Below are 7,542 nucleotides of genomic sequence, written 5' to 3'. Positions count from 1 at the left end.
GCATAGCAGGGCGCAGAGCAGGACCATAGCCACAGCTGCAACCATGATTTAGGTGCCACCCTAATCTAAGGAAAACTGCTGGGCGAAGCAAACTGCTAGGGCTTCAATTGCTGCAAGCAGGGTTAAAACCTACGTGGAAATCCCAATGGATTTTGAGTCTAATGTCTTGGCCACTCAGCCATCACAGCTGTAAAATGACTTAATTTTTTTATGTAGATAACCCCGAGGCCTGACAGACTTCATTACATTGAATACCATCAATCAGACAACAAGGCTGCCTATCTCACAAGTACAATTGCCACCTTTACATGATCTAAAAATAACTTTGTCAGCATGTTGGATGGAATTAGCAAGCTAGCCAACTAACGTTAACATTAGCCAGCAGCGGGGCTGCTACTTTTTTTTACCAGCCCAGAAGATAGACAATCTGTTAAGTCATCTTCTGGTGTACGCTGCTGCCTTGGCAGGAAGTGAAGCAGATGGATCGTATGCTCTGGGCTTTGCTGCTGATCCGATTTTTTTGTTGTATCATAGCAACGGTTTCCACAGCACTCGCGATAATTTTCAGATCAAAAACCACTCCAGCGGAGTGGGGAGGGGCACACATAACCTACAGAGCATCTACCCGGCTGTCAAGTGATAAGGTGACACCATTGGATTTCAAGTCCGCCTTAATTACTTTACCATTGCTGTGAGTGCAGTTTTAACCAGTATGGGGAGTCCCCCTTGGATTTTGAGTCCAACTTATCCATCACAGTCGAGTTGCTTGATTCCCTGGTGGTGTAGTGTTTAAGATTTGGCGCTTACACTACTGCAGCCCGGGTTCGATTCCCAGTCAGGGAACACAAGTTTTGGGGTGGCTTGAGGTTAAGACGTAGAGAGGTAGCCGCAAAACCACAAGGTTGGGGGGTGTTCAAGCCATCAAGGTTCAAGGTAAGCCATCAAAGTATTATTATGGGAGATTCCATTTTCCATTTTCTATAGCAATATCTGTAAGTAAAACACTACCATATTTCAAAGTACCAAGTCTTCTCATATAAACACCAGGAAAGTAAATGAAATCTAATTCAATAAAAAAAATGGTTGTATAATATCTAAAAATCTACTAATACTATTACAATTATCATTACTGAAACCAAGGCAGTCGATAGAGAAATTATTCAAAAACGTTTCTATATTTATTTGCCCTTGAGGAAAGACAGTCCTGAAACTTAATTACGCTTAGCATATGAGCTTATCCACAGCTGTCAGACCACACACGCATCAGACAGCGAGCGGGTGCTTCTCGCTTCATTATTCTATTAAATAAGGTTCATTAACAGTGGCTGGATGGAGAAACTTTGCTTTTAAGGTTTGATGAACACAAGCACTGTGGAATATGAAACAATCTTTCGTTCCAAGTGACAGTTCTGTTAAGTATTAATCAGCCTTTTTGCTATCAATAATGCCTTACTAAATTTATAACATGAGGCGAAAGATAAATTAAGCAAAGCAGGAAATTCAGGTTTAAGCGGAGTAAATGTGAGCCTGTTAAATGTGTGCTGCAAGCTAAAGAGCAGTGATGGCTGAGTGGTTAGGTGACTGGGCTTGAAATCATATGAGGTCTCAGGTTCACAGCGATGTATGACTCCAACAGTTGTATCAAATGAAGATCCATCTAAACTGTAAGTATTAAAAGATACAAAAACACCATTCTATTTAACTGTACTTATCCATTCTTATCTGGCCTCAATAAGGAGACTCAGAACCAGCTTTAAAAGGCAAGTACAGTACGTGTTTGCACATATAAGGAATTGTATACTCTTTTTTTTTAATGTTGCTTTCAATGGCCTCGAGTCACTTTTATGTGTACAAAGTTACTTGGCCGTTAAAGATCATTCTTGTTCTGATTGTGATTATTGTTGCATGAAGAATGGAAAAGTACAGTTCAATGCAACAGTGTTTTCTGTAGGTATAATTTTTAGTACTGTTAGTTTGGAAGAATCTTTATAGATACGGCAACTGAATAAATGAATACCAAAACATTTTTATTTAGCTGTTTGGTAGATATAAAGGTAAACAGGCACACATGGATTCTTCCAGAGATCACCTAAAGGGGTCAGCAAACTTAAACCAAGGTACTTGTCATATAGGTCCCCTTCTGATGTTCCCCCCTGCACTTTAGTTAGGTCTGTAAAAGTCCAGACACACAAAGCCGATAATCGGCCGTCGACAGTCTGGCGAGGTCAGTGACTTATGGAAAAATCCACAATGCAAATCAATGTGACATTAAACCTAGAACTAACTCACTTATACTGTAAGAACTTAATCACAGCCAGTGAAGAAACGTTTTGGCATTTACCTCGCTTGCCCTTGTCTTGCCTGTCTTAACAGTCTCTCCCGAAGCAATGTGACTGGACTAGGTAGTTGCAATGAATCAGCTGTGATGGCCGAGTGGTTAAGGCGTTGGACTTGAAATCCAATGGGGTTTCCCCGCGCAGGTTCAAACCCTGCTCACAGCGATCATAGCTGCTAAATAATTCTTTAGTATCACCTGACATGAAGATACAATCTTAACAGTAATGTCTGCAGAACAGTAGAATTCCTAAAATCACCGGGCTGTCATGTTGCTACAAGTCCTAACTGATTACACATGGAGGGGTTTAAACAACAATCAATCAATATAGTAATCACAGAAATAAAACTGTTGTACAAAAGTTTGGAGGACGAGGGGGAACGAGCTGCTACCAATGACAAGCCTGAGTGTAGACTACCGGGAAGTTAAGTAGCCCAGCCTCCCAATCAGCTGTGAGTGTGGCCATGGAAAGAGAACCAATCCGCATCATTTGTCAAAAAAAACGTTGCTCTCACTCACATTATGTTAGCACACACAACTATATATGCAAGATGCAATACAAAATACGGCTAGGGCCGTAAGAATTTAAGTATGTACAGTGGTGCTCATAAGTTTATGAACCCATGCTAAAGTTGACTAAAAAGAGGAATAAAAAAATCTTCTTTTGGACATTGATCTTAATGCCTTAATTAAAAAATTAGGAAAAATCCAACCTTTAAGGACTTGTTAATGAATAATGTATCGTCAATAAATAAATGTTCTTCCTTAAAATACGGGGCATAAGTATACACACCCCTATGTTAAATTCCCATAGAAGCAGGCAGATTTTTATTTTTAAAGGCCAGTTATTTCATGGATCCTGGATACTATGCATCCTGACAAAGAGATGATAGAGAGATGATTTTATGGAAAGTACCCCATGCCAATCTCTAGGTATGGTGAAGGGTATGTGATGATGTGGGGCTATTTTAATTCCAAAGGCCACGGGACACTTATATGATGATGATGATCTTTTATCAGGATGCATAGTATCCTGGATCCATGAAATAACTGGCCTTTATGTCCCCTGTATTTTAAGGAAGAGCATTTATTTATTTACGATACATTATTCATTAGTCCCACATTAGAAAATTGGTGTCCTTAAAGCAGCCATATTATGCTCATTTTCAGGTTCATAATTGTATTTTAAGGTTGTACCAGAATAGGTTTACATGGTTTAATTTTCAAAAAACACCATATTTTTGTTGTACTGCACCGCTCTCTCTCACTGCTGCAGATCCTCTTTTCAGCTGGTCTCTGTTTTAGCTACAGAGTGAGACCTCTTTTCTTCTTCTTCTTCTGTACTATCTTTGATTGCACTGCACATGCGCAGTAGCTCAGATGTAGATCATGTCAGCTAGCTAGCTCCATAGACAGTAAAAGAAAGGCTGTTTCTACAACTTTGGTCAGTTACAAGGCAGGATTAGCTGGGAGACTTCTAAATGAGGGCGCACATGTAAGTAGTTCTTTCGTAGATTATGGTGAACTTGTGTGTGTTGTAGCAGTGCTTTGCTATTGAGGACGAGGTAGCATGCTAGCGTTAGCGTTAGCATGCTAACGCTAACGCTACGAGCTAATGGTTGCGGTTAGCCTGCTTGTTTCGGCTTGTGACGTCACAAGCCGTGTCGATTTTGAACAGCTCACCCAGAGACTGAAGGCAGGACACATTCAGAAACTGTATCTCACTCTAAACAGCATGGATGGATTTTTTTCAGAGTTTGTATGTGTGTGGAAGCACCAGAGACACAACATAACACCCCAAATCCCAGAAAAAGTGATTTTTTCATAATATGGGCACTTTAAAGGTTGGATTTTTTCTATTTTTTTAATTAAGACATTAAGATCAATTTCCAAAAGATGATTTTTTTATTCCTCTTTTTAGTCAACTTTAGCATGGGTTCATAAACTTATGAGCACCACTGTACATACTTAAATTCTTACGGCCCTAGCCGTATTTTGTATTGCATCTTGCATATATAGTTGTGTGTGCTAACATAATGTGAGTGAGAGCAACGTTTTTTTTGACAAATGATGCGGATTGGTTCTCTTTCCATGGCCACACTCACAGCTGATTCGGAGGCTGGGCTACTTAACTTCCCGGTAGTCTACACTCAGGCTTGTCATTGGTAGCAGCTCGTTCCCCGTCGTCCTCCAAACTTTTGTACAACAGTTTTATTTCTGTGATTACTATATTGATTGATTGTTGTGTAAACCCCTCCATGTGTAATCAGTTAGGACTTCTAGCAACACGACAGCCCGGTGATAGGAATTCTACTCTTCTGCAGACATTACTGTTAAGATTGTATCTTCATGTCAAGTGATACTAAAGAATTATTTAGCAGCTATGATCGCTGTGAGCAGGGATTGAACCTGCGCGGGGAAACCCCATTGGATTTCAAGTCCAACGCCTTAACCACTCGGCCATCACAGCTGATTCATTGCAAATACCTAGTCCAGTCACCTTGCTTCGGGAGAGACTGTTAAGACAGGCAAGACAAGGGCAAGCGAGGTAAATGCCAAAACGTTTCTTCACTGGCTGTGATTAACTTCTTACAGTATAAGTGTAATTAAAAAAATAGAAAAAATCCAACCTTTAAGGACACCAATTTTCTAATGTGGGACTAATGAATAATGTATTGTAAATAAATAAATGCTCTTCCTTAAAATACAGGGGACATAAAGGCCAGTTATTTCATGGATCCAGGATACTATGCATCCTGATAAAAGATCATCATCATCATATAAGAGTCCCGTGGCCTTTGGAATTAAAATAGCCCCACATCATCACATACCCTTCACCATACCTAGAGATTGGCATGGGGTACTTTCCATAAAATCATCTCTCTATCATCTCTTTGTCAGGATGCATAGTATCCAGGATCCATGAAATAACTGGCCTTTAAAAATAAAAATCTGCCTTCTTCTATGGGAATTTAACATAGGGGTGTGTATACTTATGCCCCGTATTTTAAGGATGAACATGTATTTATTGATGATACATTATTCATTAACAAGTCCTTAAAGGTTGGATTTTTCCTAATTTTTTAATTAAGGCATTAAGATCAATGTCCAAAAGAAGATTTTTTTATTCCTCTTTTTAGTCAACTTTAGCATGGGTTCATAAACTTATGAGCACCACTGTATATGTTTAAATTATTGTAATACTGGATATTTGTAATTATGCATACACAATGTTTTTTTTTATGATAAAATGGTAAAAACTCAAACGTGCAAAGTCTAGTTCCCCTTTAGTTTTAATGTTGCTGTAGATCCAAACACTGTCCAGCCAAAGTTGCAGGAGTTAAGGTTGTTAATGCAGAGTGAGTTACGCTGGGGCCGGATTCTGCTGATGAATACAGAACAATAATGGGGGATGGCAGGCGTGCGTTGGTGACCTTTTACGGCAGCTTTATGCCTTTATACCCAAAGTTCCTCATTTGAGTATTTTTAGGTCCATTTGGTCACATTTGTTTCAACGGGCTTTAACCAAGCACAAAATGCACTGTTCTCAAGTCAGATATTGTTAAAATTGTACGTAACCTTATTAGATGAAAGGAACATTAACAGAAATAATTTTAACGTTTTACTTCTAGAACTAGCTATTCCAACACATTTAAAGCGAGACTGAAGTTGATAAAAGCAATGTTGGGAACCGGGCCTCAGCCAAATGTACCAACTATGTAGGGGTCAAGGTATCAAGGTATTAAAATGGCTATAAAAAAAGTAATGAATAACTATCAAAGAATAATAAAACTACCAATTTCAAATTCATAATGAAATTCATAACTACAACCAAAATTAACATACAGATAGCTATCAAAAGTTCAAAGAATTTGGAGTTCTTGTCACAGAACAGGTAGGCAAAATTCACCTTTGTACAAAGTTACATAGACAACATGTATTTTCCATAGCGTTTATTAAAAAAAATAATAAAGCAAAAGTAAAAAAACACAATATATAACAACTAAATAATCTAAGCTGACAGTAGGAAAAGGATATGTGTGCGGTTTTAGTTGTAGAGACTAACACACGGTGCGATTTGCTCCCTCGGCTTTATTCACAAATCGCACCCTGCTAATACAAGATGGCGGAGCTATGACCGCATGGGGAGCAGTGCATGTGATTAAAAGAAAATGGATGCTTCCTTGTTGAGGCAACATAGGTTGGATTGCACAGAGAACATCTAAAGGGAGACTTGAGTCTCCTCACAGAATGTTCTATGTCCGAGTCAAATCAAAGGCTGTAAGACAGGAGGTTTGCTTACTTTTAAAGTGTCTGTGTCTGAATGTTCAAATCATTGTTAATTTTTTGAAAGTTTTATCAAAAATTTAAATGTCTTAACATGAATCCAACATATTATTAGCAATTATAAGGCAGCTTATTTGTAAAAAAAAAACAAACAAACATAAAAAAAACAATGATAGGCTATAGCTATGGTAGTCACTGAGGTAGCCATCCACAGATACGGTTCATCTTAAGGATTCACTGTGCCACATTTATGTTTAACATTAAAACATGATTTATAAAATCATGCCAACAATTATTTAACAGCTTAGTATTCTGTACACTAAAAAGGTACGTATAAAGGCTTCAGGCCGCCCAAATGTTATTGTAGGCCCAGTTTAATACGCAACTCAATTTTATACAATATATGTAGTAGGGGGTCCCTGCTCCATCTGTCTTTCAGTTAAGGGCTCCTTGCCTTAAAAACAAACATTGAAGACCTCTGTGCTAGACTGTTCTGTTGTGTAAAGCCTAAACTAAGATCAACTTAGCAGTGTGGCTATTCAAAAACTTGACTAAACAAACATATACAACAATATAGGTCTAGATAGCAGTAAATCAAATCAATACACGTACGTAACAGAAGTTGAACAGCTATCAGCTTTGCTTAGCTGCTGTTGCTATGCTAATGCTAGCCCAGTTGGTTACATTATCACAGGAAGAAATCCCTTGTTCTGCCTTTGTCAGAAAGCAAGGCTGGGCGAATTTTGGTTCTGAAGTTAAATTATGAATTATGTCTGTGGTGCAGTATCCCAATTGTGAAGGCTGGATGAAGGTGGTCGCTTCTGTCCTTGTATTTACGTAGCTTGGTGCTCACTTCTTTCGTTCTTCAGTTGTTTCAGGTTAGCTGGTAGACTTTGTCCATGTCAGTGATGCTAATTGGT

General features: G+C 38.7%; 2 non-coding genes across 2 annotated transcripts; one reads left to right on the top strand and one right to left on the bottom strand.

The window, feature by feature from the left end:
* The first annotated feature begins 2,419 nt into the window (after positions 1 to 2,419).
* Positions 2,420 to 2,501, top strand: trnas-uga. Its single transcript has one exon. It is a non-coding gene; the product is annotated as a tRNA-Ser (tRNA).
* A 2,222-nt stretch (positions 2,502 to 4,723) lies between these two features.
* trnas-uga lies at positions 4,724 to 4,805 on the bottom strand. The gene has a single exon. It is a non-coding gene; the product is annotated as a tRNA-Ser (tRNA).
* Positions 4,806 to 7,542: the final 2,737 nt, after the last annotated feature.

This window comes from Sander lucioperca, chromosome 24, assembly GCF_008315115.2.
Source record: "Sander lucioperca isolate FBNREF2018 chromosome 24, SLUC_FBN_1.2, whole genome shotgun sequence".
In the NCBI taxonomy this organism is placed as follows: domain Eukaryota; kingdom Metazoa; phylum Chordata; class Actinopteri; order Perciformes; family Percidae; genus Sander; species Sander lucioperca.
The sequence above is the reverse complement of the archived record's forward strand: the minus strand, read 5'-3'. Positions and strand labels throughout refer to the sequence as shown.